The following is a 27,900-nucleotide window of genomic DNA, read 5'->3' on the forward strand; positions in this document are numbered from 1 at the left end:
TTGGATCCCCCAAATCCTCAGCTGGAACACCCAAAGTTCCACAAAATCACCCCAAAAGTCACCTGGACTACCAAAATTCACCTGGTAACCCCCAGAATTCCATAAATTCACCACAAAATTCCACTTGCATCTCCCAAATCCTCACCTGGAACACTCAGAAGTTCCACAAATTCACTCCAAAATTCACCTGGGACCCCCAAATCTACAGAGATCACCCAAAGTCCCACCTGGAAGCCTAAAATTCCCTCAAATCACCCCCAAAACACAGCTCCCCCCTAAAACCGCCCAAATTCATCCCAAAATGACTCCAATCCCCCTCAAAACCCACCCAGATACCCCAAAATCCACCAAACTCACCCCAAGACCCATTTACAGCTCCCAAATTCTCCCCAGAATCAACCTGAGACCCCTCAAAACTCACCTGCATCTCCCAAGAATCCGCCCCCCCCGCCCCCAAATTCACGTGGCAACCCCAAAATCCCCAGAATTCAGCCCAAAATTCACCTGGGACTCCCAAAATTCACCTGGGACCGCAAAACCTCCCAAATTCACTCCAAAATTCAACTGGGATCCCCAAAATCCTCACCTGGAACCCCAAAATTCCACAAATTCCCCCCAAAATTCACCTGGGACGCCCAAATCCCCAGAGATCACCCCAAAGCCCCACCTGGAAGCCCCCAAATCCCTCAAATCTCCCCCAAAACCCAGTTGCCCCCTAAAACCTCTCAAATTCCCCCTAAAAATGCAACCAATCCCCCTCAAAACCCACCCAGACACCCCCAAATCCACCAAATGCACTCCAAGACCCATCTGGGACTCCCAAAATCACCAAAATTCACCCAAAAACCCACCTGCATCCCCCCAAATTCATGCCAAAATTCACTAGGACTCCCAAATCATCACCTGGGACCCCTAAAATTCCACTAATTCACCCTAAAATTCAACTTGGATTCCAAAAATTCCACAAATTCACCCCAAAATTCACCCGGGTACCCCAAAGCTCCCAAATTCTCCCCAGCATCAACCTGGGACCTCTCAAAACTCACCTGCATCTCCCAAAATCCCCCCCCCCCCAATTCACCTGGAAACCCCAAAATCCCCAGAATTCAACCCAAATTTCACCTGGGACCCCAAAACCCACACGAGACCTCAAAACCTCCCAAATTCACTCCAAAATTCAACTGGGATCCCCAAAATCCTTACCTGGGACCCCCAAAATTCCACAAATTCACCCCAGATTTTCCCCTTGCATTCCTCAAAACCCACCTGGGACCTCCAAAATCTCACAAATTCCCCCAAAATCCACATGGGACCCCAAATTCTACCCAAGCCCCCCAAAATTCTCATAATTCAGCCCAAAATTCCACCTGGGACCCCCCACATCCCACCTGGGATCCCCAAAATCCACCAAATCCTCAACTAAACCCATCCAGGAACCCACAAAATTCCACTAATTCAACCCAAATCCCATCTGGGACCCGCTAAAACCCCTCCAATTCCTCCTCAAACCCTCCCAAAGTCACTCCAACTCACCCCAAACTTCACCGGACACCCCCCCAAAATCCTGCCAATCTCCCCTAAAACACATCCAGAAACCTCCCAAATCCCACCTGGGAGCCCCAAACTCCCTGAAATCACCCCCAAACCCGCTCACATGCCCCAAAATCCCCCAAATTCACCCCAAAATCCCCCAAATTTCCCCCAAAATCCACCCGGGACCCCTAGAATTCTACAACTTCATTCCAAAATTTACTTGGGCCCCACAAAATTCTCCTTAGGCCCCCATAATTTCCACAAAATTCCACCTTAGATCTAGATGTATTCTGTTCATTGCTTTTGCAAGAAGAGTTTGTCACATTGAAGTCACTGGCTTAAGTAAGACTTAGGTAATAAAATACAAAACAACTTTTATTCTTCCGGTAGAATCTATGGGAAATGGGTGCCTTCTGAACTGAAGTCATGTAGCAGTCTGAAAAAGTGAAATATTCATGTCACAATTTTTACTAATTTATATTTCAGATGAAGTAATTTCTAAGACATGCTGGCTAGCAAAGAATATATGAAAATAGCATGGAAGCAGACATCGTTACTCAATTGCCATAAAGAGTTGTCACAAATTTTACACTACAAGTTAGTAGCAATTTTTCTGGTTTAGAGTTGCAGGTATATTTTCAGTGTAGTTATTTATATTGCATCCTATCAGGTTTACTATGTTTCATTAAAGACCAGTAGCTGTGTTTAATGTTGGTCTGAGAAGCAGCTCATCTTAAATTAGGAGAGGACTCCTCTGTCATTTAAATTAACTGACCAGAATTAAGAGCAAAATATAGCAGTTAATTACTAAAATTTCCAAATTATGCTATAGATTAAGGTCTAATCATCAAGACAGACAGGAAAGGCCTGTGTAAGTCTCCAGGGAAATTATAATATACAAACTTGTTATTAGAGCCATTTTTACAGGAGACATGGAAGGATCTGTTATGACCCTCTGCTTATTATCCTCTACTGGGTTTTCAGCTGAGCAGTGCTGAAGTCTCATCAAGAAGGCTGTGGACAATCAGAAGAGACCTCAGGGCCTTGGGACAACTGGTTGAGGGATCTGGAGCACGAGCAGTGTTCTCTACCCTGCCAGTTGAGGGAATGATGGGAGTAGAAACAGGAAAATCATGCAGATGTATACCTAGCTCCAAGCCTAGTATCACCAGCAGAATTTGTGTTGTTTTTTTTTTAATCATAGATCTGCCTGCGGGCAACAGATGGGGTCCACCTGTCTCAAAGGGGAAAAAGGATCCTTGCACAAGAGTGAGCAGAGATCCTTGAGAGAGCTTTAAACTGGATTGAAGGAGGAAGGGAACAAAATCATGATCACTAGAGATAAGCCGGGGGGGCCTGATACTGTTTGAGAGACAGTGTGCTAGCAAGATCCTTTGGTTTGCTGTCTCAGTAGAGGTAAGGGATAGAGATCCATAGGGCAGCAAAGATATAAAGGTTACATGCTGTGTTAGAAACCGAGAAGCACCTGTGAATGGTCGTGCAGGAACTAGGGCTTCTCCCCACAAGGTGGCAGGATCAAAAACCCAACTGAAGTGCATCGACACCAATGCACACAGCATGGGCAACAAACAGAAGGAACTGGAAGCCACTGTGCATCAGCAAAACTATGACATAGTTGCCATCATGGAGACATGGTGTGATGACTTGCATAACTGAAGTGCTACAATGGATGACTATAAACTCTTCAAAAGGGACAGGCAAGGAAGAAGAGGCGATGGGGTAGCCCTGTATGTTAGAGAGTGTCTTGACTGTCTAGAGCTTAATGATGATGTTATGGGGAAGAATCAGGGAGAAGGCAAACAGGGCAGATCCCCTGGTGGGAGTCTGTTATAGACAACCCAACCAGGATGAAGAGGCAGTCAAAATATTCTATAAGCAGCTGGGAGAAGTCTCACGACCTCTGGCCCTTGTTCTCACTGGGAACTTCGATTTACCATGTCTGCTGGAAATACAACACAGCAGAGAGGAAACAGTCCAGGAGGTTCCTGGAGTGTGTGGAAGAGAACTTCCTGACACAGCTGCTGAGCCAACTAGGGAAGGTGCCCTGCTGGACCTGCTGTTTGTGAACAGAGGACTGCTGGGTGATGTCATGGTTGGAGGCTGTCTTGGGCACAGTGATCATGAAATGATAGAGCTTTTGATTCTTGGAGAAGTAAGGAGGGGGGTCAGCAGAACTGCTCCCTTGGACTTCGGGAGGGCAGACTTGGGCCTGCTTAGGAGGCTGGTTGAGACAGTGCCTTGGGAGGCAGTCCTGAAGGGCAAAGGGGTCCATGAAGGCTGAATGTGCTTTTAAGAAGGAAATCTTAAAGGTACAGGAACAAGCCATCCCCACATGCCAAAAGATGAGCTGGCTTAGAAGAAGATGGGCCTGTCTGAACAGGGAGCTTTTGCAGGAACTCATGGAAAAAACAAAAGAGATTTTATGACCTTTGGGAGAATGGGCAGGAAGCATAGGAAGACTACAAGGATGTTGTGAAGTTATGCAAGGACAAAAAAAGATTGTCCAAAGCCCAGTTTGAACTTAATCTGGAAACTACCATAAAAGACAATAAAAATGTTTCTACAAATACATCAGCAACAAAAGGATGGCAAAGGAGAATCTCCATCTTTTATTGGATGTGGGGGGACATGGTGACAAAGCCTGAGGAAAAGGCTGAGGTACTTAATGCCTTCTTTGCCTCAGTCTCTAATAGCAAGACCAGTTGTCCTCAGGGTACACAAAGATGGGGAACAGAATGAAACCCTCATAATCCAGACAGAAATAGTTAGTGACCTGCTAGGGCTTAGAAATCCACAAGTCCATGGGGCCAGATGGGAAGCACCCAAAGATAGAGGGAGCTAGTCGAAGCGTGCACCAAGCCACATTCAATCATTTACCAGCAGTCCCAGTTAACCAGGGAGGTCCCAGATGACTGGAAGTGAGCAAATGTGATGCCCATCTATAAGAAGGGTCGGAAGGATCTGAGGAACTACAGGCCTGTCAGCTTGACTTTGGTGCTGGGGAAGGTTATGGAGCAGATCATCCTGAGTGTCATCACGCGGAATGTGGAAAACAATTGGGGGATCAGGCCCAGCCAGCATGACTTTGGTGAATTTCAAAAGAGTCAACAGAATGGTGCAGTTGATTGGCTAGAGGGAAGGGATGCCATTCAGAGGGACCCTGACAGGCTTTAGGAGTGGGCCCATATGAATCTCATGAAGTTTGACAATGACAAGTGCAAGGTTCTGCCCCTCAGTACAGACTGGGGGATGAATGAATTTAGAGCAGCCCTGTGGAGGACTTGAGGATACTGATGGATAAAAAATTGAATATGAGCTGGCAGTGTGTGCTTGCAGCCCAGAAAGCAAATTGTATCCTGGGCTGCATCAAAAGCAGCATTGATGCCTGGAAAGGCTGACCTGGAACAGAGACTAGACAGAGCAAAAGGAATAAAATAGGTATTTATTGAAAGGATACACCTTGAGCAGTGCAAGAACTGGGCTGGGGCTACACCCAAATCAAATCCAAGATAGATTCTGGTCAAGAGTCTTTACACTTTTATAAGATTTGGTTCATCTACATATTGGGGAAAATTATCCAACCACAGCCCCAGGCTATGAAGTATCAGCCCCCTGGCTTGCCCCCTTCCCTTAGCCATTGTTTCTGCTTTTTGGGTACCGGTTGTCCATGATAGTCTAGCTAGGAAGGGATTGTTTTGTCTAAATACCCTGTGAAGAGAACTTACTAACCCCTAATATGAAGTTTCAGAGATACATAATGTTGGGGGGGTGAATTGTTCCCTTTTCTTTCTGTGGAATTTCTCCCATTGTTATGCTAAGTATTGGTGGCTACACCTTAGTAACTATAATGTTCTCTCCCAGGGGGGTGGGGGGGATGGGGGGAGCCCGGTAAAGGAAAGGTGGGGCGGGGGTCTGGAGCAGGCTGAGACTCTCTCGCTTGGCTCATGGAGTGAGAGGACGGCCAGTGCTCCGAGCTAGCAACTCCACTGCCATCCCAGCGCCGAGATCCATGTTCCCTGCCGTTGGACATCGCTCTGCTGCTTTCCCACTTCATCCTACTACCTCCGGACACTCTGCCGAGCACCACAACCGACACCATGAGGGGGGAGTCGCTCCTCCATCCCATCTCACCCCTGGGCCGCTGCCGCCATCACTCCAGCCCTCTTCAACTGCGCGGGCCCTGCCCTGCCCACAGCACCGGTAACTGAGCACAGGGAGAGGGCCTGTGGCCAAAAGAGACTGGAACTGAGCTATACTGTTCTGTTTTGTTGTCAATTTTTATAGCTGTGGTTGTTTCTGCTATTTTGCCTTGTTAGATATCAGTAAAGAACTGTTATTCCTATCCCCATATCTCCTGCCTGGCAGCCTCTGATTTGAAACTAAAATAATTAAAAGGGAGCGGGTTGCACTCTGCATCTCAGGAAAGGGGTTCTCGCCTTTCCTTAGAAAATACCTGTCTTTCAAACCAAGACAGATTTTGGCACCCGGAATGTGGGGCATTGCCTGAGGGCATTGAGAGAGGGGTAGAAAAGGGAATAACAGTTCTTGAATTACCCAAGCTTGTGGTAGGTGACACCATGCTGTCCAGCTTACCCTGGATTGGCCTCCATGTGGTCACTGCTATATCTCTACCATTTGCGAGCCCATTTTTAAACATGAGTCTCAGAACCAAGGTTACTGTGGCTATTATCCGGTTCATTTTGTGGGTTGATCAGTTGAGGAACTCATGGATTTTTAATTTTCTCTGGAAGATGGCCACATGGATTCAGAGCTATCGCACTCTAAGTGTGTGTTTCTGGGGCTACTTCAATAATGGTACTTACTGTGAGGAAGTGGCAACAGGTGAAATTTTCTCCCAACCCATTACACGGTTTTTGAAGTTCACCCCACCAGTCTTCAAGGGGTTCAAATCCGCTCTAAATGCTAATGACATTATACTGTGGCTAGTGTTGCTGATATCAGTGTTAAACCTGTTCTATCTAACATTCAGAGATAAGGGGAGATTGACTTGGCTAACAACCCTGATACCTAGCCCAGGGATTAGTGATGCTGCCCCAGAGCCTGATCCTGTCCAAGAGACTAGGAATGTTACCCCAGAGTTTGACCCTGTTCCAGAGACTAGGGATATTACCCCGGAGTTTGACCCTGCCCCACAGCCCACCTCGGAAAGGAACCACCCAGAATGGGTGGGGGTTCTAGTGAAGGAGATATGTGAGATGAGCCAGATGCTGAAAGAGTACCGTTCCCCAGCTGGTGAGAAACCCTCCCCCTGCCTTAAAGAGGGAGACTCTGATGGTGCAGCAGTGGGACCCACAGACGTTACATCTGTCCAGGTTCCAGCTGAACTGCAAGGGCACTCAGCAGCAGCAGTTGCCCCTGTGGAAACTAGGAAGTCTAAGATGAAAACAAGGCACCCAGATAATAAGGGTCAGGAAGGGGGCCCCTCACAACCAGCAGGGGAGACAGAAGTTGAGATCATCACCGAGTCCCTGTCATACGAGAGTCTCTGTAACCTGCGAAAAGACATTGTAGGACGGGGCCGTGAGCCTTTTACAACCTGGTTACTGCAGGTCTGGGACCTTATGGGTACAGGTGTGCAACTGGATGGTACTGAGGCAAGGAATTTGGGATCCTTGACCCAGGACTCAGGTGTGGAACAAGTATTTGTAAGGGAGCCAGGCCTCCTTTCCCTCTGGGAGTGACTTTTAACGAGTGTGAGGGAGAAATTTGTCCACAGAGAGAGAATGCAGGAGCACCACCAGAGAACACGTTGGAATACCCTTGAGGAAGGGATCCAACAGCTGAGAGAAGTGGCAATACTGGAGGTGCTCTTTGGGAGGGATGGACAGCATGACAATGACCATGACAAGGTCAAGTGCACAGGGCAGATGTGGAATCTGGCAAACCTGGGGCCATCTCAATATACCACCTTTATTGAAATGATTAATGCTGATACCAACCAAGTGACAGTGGGTTCTGTTGCCAACAGGCTCAGGAATTTTGAGAGAATGATGGCTGGCCCAGTGCAGGCTCATGTCTCTGCTGTGGTTAAGGACCTCAGAGAGGAGTTTAAGGAGGAGATGAAGGAGATAAGGGAAGAGGTGAGGAAGATCAGTGCAGCACCAGTGCGAGTCATGGACCCCAAAAGTAGAGCCCAATGCCCCCCAGCTAGGGAGAGAGGGTACACCCCACGTGCTGACCTGTGGTTCTTTCTACGTGACCACGGGGAACACATGAGAAGGTGGGATGGGAAACCCACTTCTGTCCTGGCAGCACAGGTGCGCCAACTCAGGGAGGGGAACACTAACAGAGGGAACTCCACTAAAGTGAAGGTAGCCTCAGCCTCCCATGACCAAGGTGCAGGGTATTACAGAAGGGAGGATGATCTGTCAGATCCCCTTGAAGGAACCTCCAGTATGTATGCCCAGGAGAGAAATAATAACCAGGGCTAGAGGGGCACTGCCTCTAGCCAGGGAGAGGCACGGGAAAACCGGATCTTTTGGATGGTGTGGATCCGATGGCCTGGCACATCAGAGCCACAGGAACACAGAGCATTGGTTGACACTGGTTCACAGTGTACATTAATACCATCGGGACATGTCGGGGAGGAACCTGTTTCAATTGCCGGGGTTATGGGGGGATCTCAGGAATTGACTTTGCTGGAGGCTGAGGTGAGCATGACTGGGAAAGAGTGGCAGAAGCATCCACTTGTGACTGGCCCAGAGGCACCATGTATTCTATGCATAGACTTCCTCAGGAACAGCTATTACAGGGACCCAAAGGGACTCAGGTGGGCTTTTGGAATAGCTGCTGTGGCAGCAGAGGGCATTAAGCAGTTGAACACCCTGCCTGGGCTATCAGAAAACCCATCTGCAGTGGGACTCCTCAGGGTGAAAGAGCAACAAGTGCCAATTGCTACCTCAACAGTGCACCGCCGGCAGTACCGGACAAATCGAGATGCTGTGATCCCCATCCACAAGATGATCCGTGAGCTGGAGAGCCAAGAGGTGGTCAGCAAAACGCACTCACCCTTCAACAGCCCCATCTGGCCTGTGTGTAAATCTGAAGGAGAATGGAGATTAACCGTGGACTATCGTGCATTGAATGAGGTGACTCCACCATTGAGCGCTGCTGTGCTGGACATGCTGGAACTCCAGTATGAGCTGGAGTCCAAGGCAGCCAAGTGGTACGCCACCATTGACATTGCCAATGCATTTTTCTCCATTCCTCTGGCAGTAGAGTGGAGGCCTCAGTTTACTTTCACATGGAGGGGTGTGCAGTACCCCTGGAACCGACTGCCCCAGGGGTGGAAACACAGCCCCACCATCTGTCATGGACTGATCCAGGCTACACTGGAGAAGGGTGGAGCTCCAGAACATCTGCAGTACATTGATGACATCATTGTGTGGGGGGACACGACAATGGAGGTATTTCAGAAAGGAGAAAAGATCATTCAGATTCTCCTGGGAGCTGGCTTCGCCATTAAAAAGAGCAAAGTCAAAGGGCCTGCCCAAGAGATCCAGTACCTGGGAGTAAAGTGGCAAGATGGACGGCGCCATATTCCCAGTGAGGTCATCAATAAGATCACTGCAATGTCTCCACCAACCAGCAAGAAGGAAACACAAGCCTTCGTAGGTGCCATAGGCTTTTGGACGATGCACATTCCTGAGTACAGCCAGATTGTGAGCCTTCTTTACCTGGTCACCCGCAAGAAGAACGATTTCCACTGGGGCCCTGACAGCAACAAGCCTTTGCCCAAATCAAGCAGGAGATCGCTCATGTGGTAGCCCTTGGCCTAGTCAGGATGGGACCAGATGTGAAGAACATGCTCTACTCTGCAGCTGGGAACCATGGTCTGTCCTGGAGCCTGTGGCAGAAGGTGCCTGGTGAGACGCGAGGCCGACCACTGGGATTCTGGAGTCGAAGCTACAGAGGGTCCGAGGCCAACTACACTCCAACGGAGAGGGACATCTTGGCCGCCTATGAAGGGGTTCAAGCTGCCTCAGAGGTGGTTGGCACAGAAACACAACTCCTCCTGGCACTCTGACTACCAGTGCTGGGGTGGATGTTTAAAGAAAAGGTTCCCTCAACCCACCATGCCACCGACGCCACATGGAGCAAATGGATTGCCCTCATCACACAACGCGCCCGTATTGGAAACCTGAATCGCCCTGGGATTTTGGAGATAATTACCAACTGGCCGGAAGGGGAAGACTTTGGTCTTGCCGACGAAGAGGAACAGGAACAAGTGACCCGGGCCTAAGAAGCCCCACCGTATAACCAACTGCCAGCAGATGAAACATGCTATGCTCTTTTCACTGATGGTTCCTGTTGCATCGTGAGGATGAACCGGAAGTGGAAAGCAGCCGTATGGAGCCCCACACGACAGGTTGCACAAGCTACCGAAGGAGAAGGTGGATCGAGTCAACTTGCTGAACTCAAAGCTGTTCAGCTGGCCCTGGACACTGCTGAAAGAGAGAAGTGGCCAAAGCTCTACCTTTACACTGATTCATGGATGGTAGCCAATGCTCTGTGGGGTTGGCTGGAAAGGTGGAAAAAGGCCAACTGGCAATGTAGGGGAAAACCAATCTGGGCTGCCGATCAATGGAAAGACATTGCCACCTGGGTAGAGAAGCTGCCTGTAAAAGTCCGTCACGTCGATGCCCGTGTCCCCAAGAGTCGGGCTAATGAAGAACACCGACACAATGAGCAGGTAGATCAGGCAGCACAGATAGAGGTGTCAAAGATAGATTTAGATTGGCAGCACAAAGGAGAGTTGTTCCTGGCTCGATGAGCCCATGATGCCTCAGGCCACCAGGGCAGAGAAGCCACCTATAAGTGGGCACGAGACTGAGGGGTGCATCTAACCATGGACAGTATTTCTCAAGTTATCCATGACTGTGAGACGTGCGCTGCCATCAAGCAAGCCAAGCGAGTGAAGCCCCTCTGGTATGGGGGGCAATGGTCCAAATATAAGTATGGAGAGGCCTGGCAGATTGATTACATCAGACTGCCTCAAACCCGCCCGGGCAAGCGCTATGTACTGACCATGGTGGAAGCCACCACTGGATGGTTGGAGACCTACCCTGTGCCTCATGCCACTGCTCAGAACACCATCTTGGGCCTGGAAAAAACAAGTTCTTTGGAGGCATGGTACCCCTGAGAGAATTGAGTCAGACAACGGGACTCATTTCAAGAACAGCCTTATAAACACCTGGGCTAGAGAACACGGCATTGAGTGGGTGTACCATATCCCCTACCACGCACCAGCTGCAGGGAAAGTTGAACGGTGCAATGGCCTGCTTAAAACCACCTTGAAGGCACTGGGTGGGGGAACTTTCAAGAACTGGGAGATTAATCTACCAAAGGCCACATGGTTAGTGAACACCCGAGGTTTCACTAACTGAGTAGGCCCTGCCCGATCTGAGCCCTTGGGAATATCAGATGGAGATAAGGTTCCAGTGGTACATATGAGAGGTATGCTAGGAAAAACTGTTTGGGTGAATCCTGCCTCCAGCAAAGACAATCCCATCCGGGGAGTTGTATTCGCTCAGGGACCAGGTTGCACCTGGTGGGTGATGCAAAAGAATGGAGAGACCCAATGCATACCCCAAGGACACCTTGTTTTAGGGTAAAATACCTATGGTACTGTGCCTATATCTCTAACTGCATGTATGTATATAATGTAACGGTTTAATTTGATATAGCATATTAGTATGGGAAAAATTCAGGGGTGGATAATGTTGGGGATTGAATTGTTCCCTTTTCTTTCTGTGGAATTTCTCCCATTGTTATGCTAAGTATTGGTGGCTACACCTTAGTAGCTATAGTCTTCTCTCGAAGGGGGGTGGGGGGATGGGGGGAGACCGGTAAAGGAAAAGGTGGGAGAGGGGTCTCGCTCTTGCTTGGCTCATGGAGTGGAAGGAGGACGGCCAGTGCTCTGATCTAGCATCTCCACTGCCATCCCAGCGCCGAGATCCACGCTCCCTGCCGTTGGACATCGCTCTGCTGCTTTCCCACTTCATCCTACTACCTCCAGACACTCTGCCGAGCACCACGACTGACACCATGAGGGGGGGAGTCGCTCCTCCATCCCTCTCACACCTGGGCTGCTGCTGCCATCACCCATCCCTCTTCAACTGCGCGGGACCTGCCCTGCCCACAGCACCGGTAACTGAGAGCAGGTAGAGGGAGCCTGTGGCCAAAAGGGACTGGAACTGAGCTATACTGTTCTGTTTTGTTGTCAGTTTTTATAGCTGTGGTTGTTTCTGCTATTTTGCCTTGTTAGATATCAGTAAAGAACTGTTATTCCTATCCCCATATCTCCTGCCTGGCAGCCTCTGATTTGAAACTAAATAATTAGAAGGGAGGGGTTTGCACTCTGCATCTCAGGAAAGGGGTTCTCGCCTTTCCTTAGAAAAATACCTGTCTTTCAAACCGAGACACCCTGGACTGGTTTTTTTTGCCTCTCCCTTTCCTGAATACCATCTGAACCTGTTCCGGACGGGGACCTGGGAAACACCAAGAAACACCGGGAGTCTGCATTCTGTGACCTGCAGCAGTCATCTCCCAGCACCGGAGACTGAGAATTGGGCAACCACTCGCAGGAGAGACTTTCTGAGTTTGTCATCCCTTCAGAGCAGTGAAAGAGTTTTTTGTCACCTGGTGTTGGTTTTTTTTTTCTGCTGGGGAATGGTTTCGCTTATTAAATAAACAGGTTTTTTTCCACTCCTCTCTCAGGAAATTCTTCCAGAACCTGGTGGTGGGGGGAGGAGTCGTGGGGGTTTGCTTTCTGGGGACTCCTTCCAGAGGCTTTCCCCCAAAATTTGCCCTAAACCAGGACAAATATTTTGGCACCCAACTCGAGGCTCGAGAAAGTGGAAAAAACCCTTTTCTAATAATATTTTGGTTCCAATTACTTTGTGTTGGCATAGAGCAGTTACTGGCTATGTGGCCAAAGCTTTATCTCTACACTGATTCATGGATGGTAGCCAATGCTCTGTGGGGATGGCTGGAGAGATGGAAAGAGGCTAACTGGCAGCGTAGGGGAAAACCAATTTGGGTAGATGCCCATGTCCCCAGAAGTAGAGCTAATGAAGAGCAGCAAAACAATGAGCAGGTAGATCAGGCTGCAAAGATAGGGGTGTCGAAGATAGACCTTGATTGGGAACACGAGGGAGAGTTACATCACACTGCCCCAGACACGCCAAGGCAAGTGCTACGTGCTCACCATGGTAGAAGCCATGTCCAGGAACTTCCTGAGCTGTGTGTGACGTGCCGTGTTGTTCCTCCAACAAATATCAGGGTAAATTCCCCCAAGAGAACCATAGCCTGTGACTGCGAGGCTATTTCTAGTTGCTCACTTCCTCCTCCTGATCAGGTGGCCTATAGTAAATACCAACAACAGTGTTACCCAAATTAGCCTGTCCCTTAATTCTCTGCCATAAACTCTCAACTCGTTTGTCTGTCCCTGGGTACATGTGAGGTGAGGGTCCAAAGTGATGCAGGGTCCCCAGACAGGTGCAAAGAAGACCAGCTTTATTGTAAAACCCCCTCCTTTTTAAATAGTCAGACCTTTATCAGTTACATACTTTTAAATCATAACAAACATAATTCAACCAACCACCATATACCACGGTGTGAACATGCAATGGTTATATAACTTGTTTTTCTACCTCTAATTCAGCTGAGTCACTTTCCCATAGTGCTTTTCTGCTTAGCCGAAGTAACAGGCCTGAGCCATGATTTTACAAGGCCTTCCTTTTCTAAGGTTTTACCTATATGCAACAGGTACATCTGTCCCTGGCTTGATTCATTCCAGTTGCTCTCTCACATAAAGAGCAACTCCACCCCTTTGCCTCACTGACCTGTCCTTTCTAAAACGTACAACATTCTAGCCTTATGATCTATCCCACCATGTCTCAGTAATTGCAATGAGATCATGGTCCTGCCACTGCACATAGATTTCTAGTTCTTCCTTTTCATTCCTTGTGCTGTATGTGTTTGTATACAGGCACTTCAGAGAAGTAATCAAACATGTAATCAATCAATCAATCAAGAAAAACAGAGACAAAATTTTTACCAGGGCCTGTAGCGACAGGAAGAAGAGCAATGGTTTTAAAATGAAAGAGGGTAGATTTAGATTGGATATAAGGAAAACTTATTTTACAGTGAGAATGGTGAGACACTGGAACAGGTTGCCCAGAAAAGTTGTCAATGCCCCACCCCTGGAAGCATTCAAGGTCAGATTGGATGGGGCTTTAAGTAATGTGATCTAGTGAAAGATGTGTTTGCCGATAGCAAGGGGGTTGGACTAGATGATCTTTAAAAGGTCTCTTCTAACCTAAACCATTCTATAATTCTATAATTTTATGGCAACAAACCCCAGAAAAAAACATAGTTGTGCTACAATTATTATGGGATTTTACATATAATAAAGAAAGAACAACTTCAGTATGTTGCTGTCATTCTGTGGTTTCTGGATGAGCCTAAAATGCAATTACTTCTATGTCAATCAAAATTGTCTTTTATTCGGTACTTTTCAAGTACTGCAACAATCTTTTTGACAATTTAACTCTAGAGATGAACTAACAAAGAGACTTTGTTTTCTCCCACTGAAGAGAGGAAGTGAGTGAATGGCTGAGTGAGAGTTTGGCCCTTAGTTCAAGGTTAACCCACCACAACAATTTAAATAGAGCAAGCAATCAAAAGAAGAAAGAAAAAAAACTGTGGCTTTTTGATGTGCAATTTTAAGTATAATTTCCCTGTTTCATATGCATCATGGTAAATCCTCCCATATTCTCTGACCAATGTACTTCAGAATTCTTGACATTTTGTAAAAAATCTAGCCTCTATTAAGCAATATAAGCTTTCCAAAACCAAGAGAGATTTCAAAATGCATATATTTCAAAACAGACGAATTTTCAAAATGTTCTCTAATGACACGTCAACAGAAACTAAAAGTTTAAAAAATTGTTTGAAATACATAGCATACATAGCATGGCGATGAATGACATTTTAGCATCAGACTGTGTTACTGCAGAAAACATTGAATACAAAAAACCATTCTGTATAACTTGTTCTCTAACATATTTAGTATCTTCTGTGTTAATGTGTTAATGCTCTAAGTTATCTTGAGCATGCCCTTTTAAGTTTCTATTTCCATTCACTTGAGTAAGTGGAAAGTTTGAAACAAAGCTGAAATAGAGTTAAGCCCCCACAAATGAGTTGTGAGGTGAACATTCTTGAATAACAATTCTGGTGAGCAATTGGGGACAAAGGGTTATTTATTCCCCAAGAATATCCAACGAAACAAAGACTCAAGCATTTAGATACACTTCCAAACTTTAGCCTCCTCTTCTGAGTTCCGCCCATATTTTGTCATAGGCAGGTATAGCGTATTTCTTCTTGCTGTTCTTCTGTGGAGCGATACTGCCATCTAGCGTCCTTTTTCTGGTAATTCTGCTTGGGAGGGTCTAAAAATTTCGTGGATTTTTATCATATTACCATCTTTCTCACTGTCCTTTGGATGACCTTTTAAATCTCACACATGCGCCTTTCTCTTCTTACGGTGACCCATTTATTATCTTACTGTTCTAATTACTTACTTAGGCATTTCATTCATGTCTAGTTATAAAATAACTCTGTGACTCCTCTAACTAAAACAATATCCTTTGACTAAAACTTCTGGGGTGTAGCAACCCCCTTAGTACAGGTACACTACATTTATCAGAGTTAAGCCTAAGTTACTCCCTAGTTTTCCCATACCCTACATCTGATTTTATTAGAACAAAGTTAATAATTGATTAAAACTAAAAGCAGCTTTAAAAAGTCACAAAAACATAGATTTCTTCTTGGCTAAATACATCTCTCAGTCCCTAGAGCTGACTGTCCTAGGTTACAATGCAAAGATGTGCCCCAAAGTATGTATTCTATCACAATCTGTTGAAATCAGGTGGAGCAGTGATCCTTATCTCCATGGGAGATACCCTCTGCTAATGGGCCATCTGTTAAAAACCAGGTGGGGCAGTGTTCTTTATCTTTTCTACGACTCATCCTTCCTCCAGGAAGATATCTTCTGTTAATGGGTGTCATAGTTTTGACTTGCTAATTTAAATAGACTCATTTTCTGTTGTGAGACAGAACTAGGAGCAAAAGAGCAAGGCAGGTCTAAAACTTAAAAGGATATAAAAATCTTTATTAACTACACAAAGAAAGAGAAAAGCAAATTCAGAATAAAAGATCTTCAGACCATTCTTTCTTCTCCTCTTTTAACTTTGATAACAAGACAAACATAGAAAAAACTACTTCAGTCAGTTCCCAACTTAAATAGTCTTTTTTTTAGTTCACTTCTGAGAGAAAAGGTTTTTTTTGTTAGATTATAGGGACTTCTCCACAAGGAGGGAAAAAACCACTTTTCTCGTGGTTTTACTTTTCACGATTCGCATCTGCTCGGGAAAAGAACTTAAAAATCATAAGGCTCTTCCTATTTTCACAGCTTTCCTAAAGCTGTGCATATGGGTCATGTTAAACTCATGGGGTATTTACTTTTAAGAATGAACTGTTCCAAACCAAAAATTTTTTTCATTTCTCTTTTTCTCTGTTCATGCTTCATTTCCAGAAAAAGAGATCCCCTTTTCTCCTCGGGGAGAAGAATTTTCAACACAGATGCTTTTTGATTAACAATCTATTAAATGGAACATCTCCAGCTCCCCATGGTTTTTTTCATAGTTTATAGGAATATTTAGTGCAACATCAGTTCATTTCTATAATCTTACAAAAGGTTTTTTAGCTATCTTCACAGCATCTTCTCTTTTTTTTTTTTTTCATTTAAAGGAACGTAACTCTTTTATTTTTCCTTCTCATTCTGGGGAGGATTGAAAAGTCTGCAAGTCATATCTGAGCATTGAAAAAGTTAAGATTCCACACAGGGAAAGCAAGGCTGCAATGCTGGAGCTGTGCCAAGATCTCAGAAACCTTAGGCCTCTCTGGAAAGGGGAAGGAGGGGGAGTGGCTGGGATCTCAATCAGCCTCTCTGGGCTCAGCATCAGTAGTCACTGCCATAGTCACCCCTCTCCCTGCCGGGACATGCCAGGTCCCCAGACAGGAGGGCCTGGCCCTGGCTCCTTGCCAGGCCAGCAGGCCTGCAGTGGAGCCAGGCCAGGCCGGTATTACCTGCACCGCTTCCGGAAAAGAAAGAGAGCTCTGTTCTGGGTTACCACCTTCAAAATGCATGTTCACAGTGTGAACTAACTTTCTCCAATTGGTTATTATGGCTGTCAATAACCAAACCAGCCTTCAATTAGTCCTATTAACTCTCAGAGGAAGTTCTCATAGAGAGAACTTCTCTCTGAGTCTGTTCCCCCCAGGTGAAACTAGCAGAATGGGCCATTGAGTCCTACTGCATGACTGATAAAATTACATCATCCCATTGTGAAATGCTCCACCCAGGGGGAGGAGCCAAACATTTCCTACCTAGATAAAAATGGAGATGTGGAACACCAAGGCAGCCCCTACCCACTGGTTTCCAGAGGACAATAACTACCAGTCCTTTCTACAGGACCACTACTTCAACCAAGAAAAAAACACTACCACCCAACTTTGCATCATCTGTGAACTTCCTGGGCGTGTACTCTATCCCCTTGTCCAGATCACTGATAAAGATATTAAACAGGACTGGGCCCAAGACTGAGCCTTGGGGACCAGCTGGATGAACTCTATTTCCCACCACTCTGTGGGCCTGGCCATCACCCAGTTTGTCACCCAGCAAACAGCCCACCCATGCAAACCATAAGCAGACAGTTTCTTCAGGAGAATGATGTGAGACTCATTGCAAAAAGGATCAGGGAGATGCCTAGGAAGAGTCTCAGGTGAATCCAGGAGACTATAGTGGAGGACTATTCAGTTTTCCAATCAATTTGCTTAAAAAACTCTACAAAACCATAACAAACAAAAAAACCAAAAAAAGCAGACCAAACAAACACGCAAAAAACCCAACCAATAATCCCCAAAGAGACAAAAAAAGCACCAAAAAAAGCCCACAAAAAAACCCACCCAAAACTGAAAAAAAAACCCAAGCCCAACACATCAAAAAATCAGGGTGAAGGTTTTTAGTAACTTTAAAAATAACAAAACAAAACAAAACAAAAAAAACCCAAAAACCAGAAAGTCACATTTCTAAAGGTGCTGTCCCAGCCTCTTCTCTCAGCAGGGAGGACATCCTGAAGTGGAGCCAGTTGGAAGAAAGCGGGACAGGGCAGCACCTGGGCCATTGTCACAGGACGGCCCTGTGGCTGCCCCATTGCCAAAACCTGGACACATAAATCAAACACAGGTATGCACATGTGCTTAGACACAGCAAAAATATATTTGTCTGAAAAGAATACTGGTCCATCTATATCACTGGAAAGAGCATAATGCCTCGTCTCAGCTTTCTTTTCAGTCATTACAAATGTTTCGAAAATATAGGAGTGCAGAAAATGGAAATATCCAAGATCAACATGAGAACCAATAACAAAGATTCCATTTTTGAAACTGCATTGGGAATCCTCTGCAGAAATTGACTCAGAGCTCTAAGATTTATAAAAAAGACCAAGAGTATTGGAGTCAATACAACACAGTGTCTGGAGACTTCAGCTGGTTGCCTTGATTTCTCAAATATGATGGAGGAAGCACCTTAGCAACTACAGCTGCCAGTTCTCTCAGGGCCCTGACATGCCTCTGGGTGGGTCCCATGGTCTTGCATGCTCAGGTTCCTCAAGTGGTCTGAAAGCTGACCTGCTACTATGGCTTAGAATCAAGTCCACCAGTCCAATAACCTGAGAGATGTGAAAATAGTGACTGGCAGTAAAACTTGAGACCAACACTTGTTGAGTACCTCAGCCTTCTCCTTGTCTGTTGTCACAAGTCCTGTCTGGCTTATGGGAGGGGGGGGGAATAGGGGAGGTGAGATAGGTTTTTTTCATCTTCCTTTTCCCACTGAAATACCCGTAGGTGCCTTTATTATTCTTATTTTTGGCATGCTTTTCCAAATTCAGCTTAAACTGAGCCTTAGCTATACTGATCCCATCCTCACACACTCATGTGTTACCACTGTATTTTTCCCATGATTTGTCTCGCTGTGTATTGTCTGCATATTACCTACTTGCATCACATCTATTAATTTTCAATAACCTTCTGGCTTTAACTTGTTTTCAAAAAAAACCTTTTTGAACCTTTTCACCTCAGAAATTCACCCCGAAGTCCTCCCTGGGATGCCCAGCAGTCACCTGGCAACTCCCAAAATTTCACAAATTCACCCCAAAATTCACCTGGGACCACCAAAATTCACGGGGGACCCCCAAATACCAGGGCTTCACCCCAAAATCCCACCTGCAACCCCCAAAATCCCTCAAATCATCCCCAAGACCCAGTCCCCCCAACACCTCCCAAATTCACCCCAAAATGTCTCCAATCCCCCTCAAAACCCACCCAGGTACCCCCAAATCCACCAAATTCACTCCAAGACCCATCTGGGACTCCCAAAAATCACCAAAATTCCCCGGAAAATCCACCTGCATCCCCCTAAATTCATCCCAAAATTCTCCCACGACTCCCAAATGCTCACCTGGATACCCCAAAATCGACAGAATTCACCCCAAAATCCGCCTGGCATCCCCAAAACTCACCTGAGAACCCTAAAATTCACACATATACCATAAAATTCATCAAATTCACCCCAAAATTCCCCTGAGATCCCTAGAATTCCACAAATTCCCCCTAAAATTCAACTGGGACTCCCCACATTCCACAAATTCACCCCAAACCTCGCTACCCGAGATCCCCCAAAATTCCACAAATTCTCCCCCAAAATCAACCTGGGACCCCTCAAAACTCACCTGGATCTCCTCAATTCCCCCCCAATTCACCTGGGAACCCCCAAATCCCCAGAATTCAACCCAAAATTCACCAGGGACCCCAAAAACCTCCAAATTCACTCCAAAATGATTGGCAACTTTATACACTCCATTTTCCCACAAAAGGCTCTAGAGCCCTGTGCGCTTCGTATACAAACTAAACGGAAAAAACCTTTCTATTCATTCTCAGCAAAAAGACTTCCTATTCCTCCTTCTTTTGGACAAAACTGCCTTCACTTTCAAACTTATTCTCTTGCTCACTTACCTGCATAATGCTTAGTCCCTGTTCTGCATGCTCATTTTCTTCACTTTTACAAGGAATCCTCTCCTCTTCTTCTTCTTCCTCTGCTTCTTCCATTTCCTGTGCCAAGATCACCTGTTTCTCTGTTAGATTTGTTTCTCCAGCTGATTTTTGACAACTGTTCCTATCTTCTGGCACCGCTCGAGAGAGGTGATTGTCCTGCTCTGCTCTGGGCTGGGACTGCCCTCTCTTCAAGCCCTGGGGGCAATTTTGGATGCCACAACGTCAGAAAGACCTCAGGCTATTGGAGAAATGTCCAAAGGAGGGACACAGAGATAGTGAAGAGGCTGGAGGGGAAGCCATACAAAGAGTGGCTGAGGGCATTTGGTTCAGCTGCAGAGAGGACACTGAGCTCACACCTCACTTGGGACCTCTCAGCTCCTCTCAAGGGCAGCACAGGGACAGCTTTGGTCTCTGCTCTCTGCGACCAGGGACAGGAGCCAAGGGAATGCCGGGAGCTGTGTCAGGGGACGATTAGCCTGGCTATCAGGGAAAGGTTTTTTTCCTCAGAGGCTGTTCAGGCACTGAATAGGTTCTCCAGGCAATGGGCACAGCCCCAAGGCTGCCAGAGATCCAGGAGCGTTTGGCCAATGCTCTCAGGGATGCAGAGGGTGGGACTGTTGGAGTGTCTGTGCAGGGCCAGGAGTTGGACTTTGACGATCCTTAGGGGTCCCTTTCGACTCAGGAAACTCTTACCATTTTCCCCTCTTTCCTCTCCTTGCACAATGCTCTCAGCTTACCGTTCCACCGTATGTTCCACTTCTGAAACCTCCGCTACTTCTTTACAGTTCAAGCACAGTTCTACTGGTTACAATCCAAAGATATACAGATTGAAAAACAACCAAAAAGAAACACCTGTTTGGAATGTCGTGGTCTTATTTGGATCTCGAACTATGAAGTTGATCGTGCCTTGCAAGTTCTAAAAGCAAAACAACAACAAAAAACACCCACCACACCATTTTAACATAGGGATTTGCTTTCTTCTAAGAAATCCATATCCCTTCTCAAAATGGATCTATTTCAGTAAGAGATCATCTTGAATAGATCACTTACTATCTAAAGAACCTGGAACACTCAAATCCGTAATGATAAGCCTGTTACCTTGTCGTTTTCTGTTCCAAAGGCAAATGAATTTGCTCAAGTGCCGTTTGTAACAAGGACAGAGTTCAAAGTGTGGCTCTGAGAAATGTTTTGGTTTCCCTCTCCTATCTCTATCAAAAGCACTTTCTTCAATGGCTGAAACAATACTTGATATAGTCTGAATTTTAAAGGTAATGAAAATTTTCTCAAAAGTGAAAAATTAATATAGCAGTCAGGTTTTAAACCAACTGGAATTTTTGTTTTACCTGTTTGAAGATTTCCTTCACACTAAAATGCTGGCTGATGGATACCTAGAAGAAATCAATTCCCACAAAATGCTTCCGGGTAAGCCATTACGTCATCCATTACAATTTGCTTCAGTTCCTGTCCAATTGAAGGTCCCTGTTTAAGAGACTCAAGTATGGAGAGAAATAAAATTAAATATGACTATAGTGCCTTTAAATCTAAATCGAACTTCCTGATCAACCTCATAAAACCTTTAGGCTAAATGTTGCCATTGATCTGTTTCTACTGAACACAATCACGTCCTGGCTTGTTAGAGATTAGTTCATTACAAAGAAAGAAATGCACAGAAGTTAAAATATTTCCAAAGAAGCATTTGACATCCTTCCTTTTGGATGGGGAACCATTCCAACACTGCTTACATAAGAGGTCAAATTACTGTCTTCCATGTTAGTTCTGCACTGTGCTCAGCGGAGCCTTTCTGGTTTATTTGCCTTTGACTTGGACATAAAGCTGAGTCTTGATTCAAAAAAAATCAACATTCACACTTGCTTTCATTTACACGGACATTGGCTTGGTCTCCTAAACAAAGAGAATTATGGGAAATTTATGTAGGTGTTCAGATAGGTAACATTCTCTTTCAGCAACCTGGCATTGTATTTTCACTTGGTCTGTTACCTCTGGCTTTGTTTTAATGGCTCAAATTATTAGGAAGAGTATCAAACCTCCAGCTCTAACCACAGTCCCACTGCGAGGTGTGTGAAGGTATGTGCATCTGCCCCTCAGGTCCATATTGCTCTTCTAATGTGCCTCTGATCGAGCAGGTAGGAAAGACCTCCTGGGTGTGTGAACAGTGCTGCTTCCTCTATGGCTTCAGAGCTGCTGCGAAGATCTTCAGGAAGGAGAGCGGTATTGTACCCATTTTTAGATGGTTTTTAACGTTGCAAGTGCTTGGCTATCTTAAACATCTGAGTTCCTAGAACTTTGAATGAGATCAAATCTGTGAGTGAAGAGATGATGGTGCAGACCAACTTCTGATTCCGGTGATCCAAGCATCTGCACTACTACTTTGACCTTCTGAATAAGGCATGGATGTGATGCTATGCACAGTAATACTGATGTGCTATGGTTTTTGAATGATAGCAGTCTTCCTTTGTCCCATTCCTAAACCGTGGGCATTATTTGCCTTAACCTTGTTCAGTAGGGACATTATTCTATATTCTTACATGAAGTGAAAAGCACTCTTTTTCCATACCTTCACACAACAGCATTAAAACAAGGCCTAAGTAGTACAACCAATGTTCAAAGATGCTCTACCTTTTAAGTTGACAATACAAAATTCATACCTTGTTCTAATTTGATCTCAAGAAGAAAGGGTGTTCTCCAAATACTCCTTCAGCTCTTCCTCACAGCTCACCGTTTTCCTTTTTTCTAAGATTGTATCCAGATCACTTTCATCATCTAAGGCCACATAAAAAAGCTAGTAAAAATTGTTTCGTAGATACTAAAATCTCCCCAACTATTTAGGATTCAAGGAAGTTAATTATGCACATATATTCTAAACCCAGAAGAGAAAGCTACCTTAGCAAAACTCATCGCCTATGAAAATCTTCCTAGATAATGAACACCTCTGACACTGCCACCCCAAGTTGGTTGTTGTAACAATGAGAACCTCACATCCAATCAGACTCTAGACCTGCACAAGATCTCGTAATAGCAATTTCCAGACACTTTCTACAGAAAGCAGCAGTGATCTCTATCACTGTTGCCATACCAAGAATAAGACAGGACTGTCCATTCAGCGTGAATCAAGCAGTTACCAAAAATGCACCTGACAGAATGAAACTGAAGAGTAGAAATTCCCATCTAAAAGTCAAAGATTACGTTTTTAATTTTATAGCAGGTATTTTGAATTTCAGAGGGCTCTTTGCATTAAGAAGTCCCGTCTTTATACCACACCCTTGTTTTTATGGTTCTACCTGCATTATGGCCATTTAGCCGTCTCCTTAAAATCACTCCAAAGAAAAACATTCAAGTGAACAAGTTCTTTCTAAACTGCTGGAAGGTGAAATGAGTAAGAGGATATGTAACATGATAAAAGGCTGCCTGGAATTTTACGACTGGTATCCAACATGGCGTCTTCTATCTGGAGAGTAAAAAAAATCAATCTCCAAGTAAACTGCTAAGAATGCGGATTATCAAAACTTCTGTTTATTCTGGCACCATAAAGCACCAAATCACATTCTATAATTTATCCCTTTAGAAACACCTGCCCGACTTTTTTTATGTATAGAAAAGATTGGAAGACATTTGGGAGATCATTTCCAGCTATTCCTAAAGTCTGATCTTAAGCAGGCTGGGCCATACGTCATTCATCGCTATCATACGTATTTCAGATGGAAATGATCATAAAAATACAATCTATTTATATTACAAATAATAAACACAAGAATTATGAACACTTCCACGTGAAACTCTTCCACACCAAACTATTTCTTTGGAGTGTTTTGTCACACTATGGACCTCTTTCTAAGGTGACATCAATAGCCTACCACGCAGAAGGCATTGCAGGTGGGAGCACAGGAAGAACAGACTAATCCCAAGGAGTGATGAAAATATATGTCATCAAATAAAATAAATGTACATCCACGTGCTCCACTTCTTCTTCAAACCTACATTTTATTTTCTCAGTCATCTGAAGCATGTTGGAGTGCACAACTTCAGCATCTTCTGCTGTGCAAATGCTCATATCCAACAGGGTCATCTGAAGGAAAAGAAGAGCAAATTATTGACATGCACAGAAGAAATACTGTGTGGCTTTCAGAGAGCCTGGCTAAAAGTAGTGTTTCTTTTCTTGTGATGGACAGAGGAAGATTCAGCCTCCTACATGCCATATTATATTAGTAAACAATACCATCTGGTTGGATACAAAGGGAGAAATTGAGGCAGAGGTGGAATTTCTTTCCCAAGATAAGACAGATTTAGCACAAGGGCTGAGTCCCCTTGCATCTTCCACATTCATGTAGGACAGCACTCCCTTCATTACTGGCATTTTTCCACATTTCAAGTACAAATACCAACTACTACTGTGAAACCAAACGGATGGCTTACTTTTTGAACAGAGTAAGGTGGAGGTTAAAAAGGAATTCCACTTGTTATCTCAATGTTTGGTGGATCCTCAGACGCATTTTACTCTAATGACACATTGGACCACGGCTATCACAGCCAAAAGCCGTGGCACTCAACTTGCACATCTGCCCTTTCTCCTGACATTTGCCCTCGACCAGCTCATACTGGATGCTCATTTTCTCCACGCACTCCACATTAGGGCTGTCTGAATGCTATGGAACAGACCACAGTCAAAATTCCCATCTTTCATAGTGCAGTGTGACATGGAAACATGACAGAGGCCATGTGCTGAATCCCAGCACACGGAACAGATGACAGCAGTGCCTACAGACCTTTGCCTACAGACACCAGACACTACCAGCCAAAGAAATCAAGACATTTTCATACACAGCTGTTTATCATTATGCTTCAAAGTAGCAAGGTACTTACAATCGCTACCAACTTCTTTGCTACCATCTTCTTTGCTACCATACAGGCTACATACATCCCAACAGGATGTGCTCTGGAGCAAGAGAAGGCAGACACAGAGAGGGAAGGCATGCTGCAAGGACACAGAGAAAGGAAGCATCTCCAATACTTCCCCTCTTCTTCTCCAAGAGTTAAAAAGGAGTATTTTTGTATGATTGAGAAGGGATCCATGTCAAAATTAACTTTTGATTTCCCCCAGATTCATTCCAACCAAGCCAGTTCCTGCTAGATCTCACCATGCACAGGTGTTTGTACTGGCCAAAGGAAAGCCATGCCACAGGCAGCTTCTTTGGCTCTTACTGCCACCTCCAAGCAACTGAGAAGGTATGTGGGAACACACGGAACAAAGAATAGAGCAAACATGCACTCTCAAAGCAACTGTCTGCCTCATCGTTGCCTGGGAGAAAAGAAAATATTGCTTGAATTCCAGACTGTTCTTAGGATTTCCCGACCTACCTAGACTTTTGTTTCAATTCTCCAGAGTTCTGCACCATTCGTTTCCATCAGATTTGGCACGTGTTGGAGGCAACAAGGTGCTATCAAAGTAGGAAACAAGAGTCAGGTATCCTAAAATACAAACCAGTCAGTACTTCAAATATAAAATTATGAATCCGAATATCCATACCACTGGGCTTTCTTTTATTTACAGCCATCTTAGCAATGAAAATAAACCTGAGATTGTTGTTGTTCAAGGCCAACTGTTTACTGCCCGATAAGGAGCTAACTGTCATCTACCTTGTTCCTACATCCACCGTAAAAAACCTCCCTGTAAAGATTGTAATGCATTGCACCTGAAAATGTGTCTTGTGTTCAGGATGGATATTCAAACGTAGCAACGTTAGATTTCTATCCAGACTCCTCTCTTAATTTATTACGCAAATAAAATCCCACACCATGGAGAAAAAATGGCTTGACAAAAGCACCAACTTCTAGCTCTCCACCCATCTTTGCCCATTTCTACTATGTTTCAAGATTTACTTCTGCATTCCTCCATTTTTAGAGCCTGATCGCCACCTATTAAGTGTAGCTGGGGCACTGAAAATCAAGAATGCATTTTTTCCATTCAAAAGAGCTGGACAGAAATAGATGTAGACCCCGCCTTACTGCTGCATTTAGCAATCACACATTGACAGGAAGCAAAGTGCATTTTGTAGCCAAGTCCTTCATTAACTCCAGCAACAATTGTTTTCCTTTATGCTACACCCACCCTCTTTTGCCATACCCGATATATTGCAAAACCTTCAGTCTCTGTTCACTGAGTACCATCTGCTCCTTTATCAACTTTTCCATTTCCATATTCACAGTTGGGGGATTCTGTATTTCTTCACTTGCCATAAATTCTCTGCAGGACGGAAAGTAGATATGTAGAATGGAATCACATGATATATGTGATATCATACGTGGTATCATGTAGAAAGAAAAAATGATCAAGTATTACTTTGATAGAAACCAAAAGTGAACACTAGCCACTTTGTGTTGCTCATTGTCCAAAAGAAGACTGCCAAATTTCTGACCTGAAACTCTGAACTACACACTTCTTTTGCATGAGCTTCCAGTCCTTGACTCTCCCTTGCCATTTCAGTTGATGCCATTTTTCTTTCTCAAGCTCTGATTTCATTCTATTCAAGAGTAGCTTGGCAGTTGCCCTCTCATTATCCAGCAGTGCTCTCTTTATATTCTGTGTATTAAAAAATAAAACCAGAAGTAGAAGCAGCATACAACATGCAAAAACAAACCAAAAATTGTCTCTTCTTCAGAAAATGAGGGGAGAAAAGAACACAAATGATAACCAATACCCTGCCAAGTAGAAATTTCTTCTATATTTCAGTGATTGATAGGCAGAAAAAATTAATTTCATTTGGGGAAAGGAAGACATTCTAGGAATATTCAGACTGCTATCTTGCCTCAGGTAAAACATTTACCATGGCCTTAGCGTTAATGAGCTTGTGAACATCAGCTGCCAAGAGGAAGGACATTTCCTCCAGTTTCACAGAATACTTGGTCAGTACATCTGCTATCTGTGCAATCAAAGAATACAGAAAAGCAACAACAATGAAAAGTAGAACTCAAATATCAATTTCCCAAGTTAAAATCTACATGAACAAGACAATTTTTCCATTCAAGTGAATTCGATTTAATTAATTCATTAACTACATAAGTATCATTCTCACGTTCAAGAATAGAATTCAAAGAATAGGAAATAGGCTTTATCTGCCCAGTGCTTTTCCCAAAAGCTTGGGCACTCCTTGGCGTCAGTGAGAGTCTCTGTCTCATTATTCAGCAGCTGGCTTAGGGTAAAAAAGGATGCATGCAATCACTTCATTCCTGTTCGTGACATAAACTTACTGCATCATCATGGAGGCCATTTACTTGGAAATATAGCCTAAAAAATAGGTGTCAGACTGGGTACCTATCTAGATTGCTATGAGCAAAACCAATTTCTTTTTAACAGGAAAGCCATACAATATGCCTGCCATGGCAAATATTAGTCTACTAGCCCTGCACTTCAACGGGCAGTGAGCAGTTCATTACACCAAATTTACGTTTGGCAAGGAGACAGTCTATTTATTACAAGCCCCTAGTTCTAGAACCAAGAATTCAGGAGTTGCTCATTCCCAATGAAAATCTGTCCATTTCATACCTTTGGGGTTTTATGCTTCTGTTCTTTACCTGTCTTGAGTGTGGCTTTCTTGTGAAGTCACTGATGGGTGTCTTTCCAACACACTTCTGCTGATTACACGGTAATTGCATGGCATCAGCAGACATCTCTGAATGTCTCTTTAAAGTACGCTTTTTACTCTTCTTAGAGGACCTTGTCTTCTTCTTTCCTTCACCCAAAAGGTGGGCTAAGTGAGCCTTCAAAGAACCATCATCTCAACAATTAGAATTCTTTCAAACCGACTGAATGGAGAACAGCGACAAAAATTTTTTAAAAAACTAGTACGAGAAAGACAGCAGAAGAGAAAGGTAAAATAATGAATACTACATGCCACATGCATAACTCTCTTCATTCAAGGCTATTTTCAAAATGAGGAAAAAAAAAAAAAAGATCATCTTTTCCTCAGAGAGGAAAAGTGGAGTAACTGGATTGTGTTGCCTTGCTTACAGTGACAGCAGAGCAGAGGGGGCCAGATTGAAGAGGCAGTGCCTAGGTTCACCTTCTACTTCTTGCACGTAAGCCACGTCCAGCTCCTCGCTGCACTCTGTATTTCCCTTCTCCGCGGCATTTAC

At 44.6% G+C, this 27,900-nt stretch overlaps 1 long non-coding RNA gene across 2 annotated transcripts; it reads right to left on the minus strand.

Moving 5' to 3' along the window:
- Positions 1–1,867: 1,867 nt before the first annotated feature.
- LOC148220255 (uncharacterized) lies at positions 1,868–27,900 on the minus strand. 2 transcript variants are annotated; one of them, XR_015798980.1, is made up of 9 exons: positions 27,340–27,900; positions 26,184–26,347; positions 25,892–26,011; positions 25,126–25,205; positions 23,749–23,836; positions 22,419–22,533; positions 19,714–21,243; positions 12,785–12,939; positions 1,868–1,969 (listed from the first exon to the last, which is right to left on the minus strand). It is a non-coding gene; the product is annotated as an uncharacterized LOC148220255 (long non-coding RNA). The 2 variants fall into 2 exon arrangements; XR_015798981.1 differs by having other exon boundaries at positions 26,184–26,687.

The sequence above is a fragment of the Sturnus vulgaris genome, chromosome W (genome assembly GCF_052056855.1).
Source record: "Sturnus vulgaris isolate bStuVul1 chromosome W, bStuVul1.hap1, whole genome shotgun sequence".
NCBI classification, from domain to species: Eukaryota; Metazoa; Chordata; class Aves; order Passeriformes; family Sturnidae; genus Sturnus; species Sturnus vulgaris.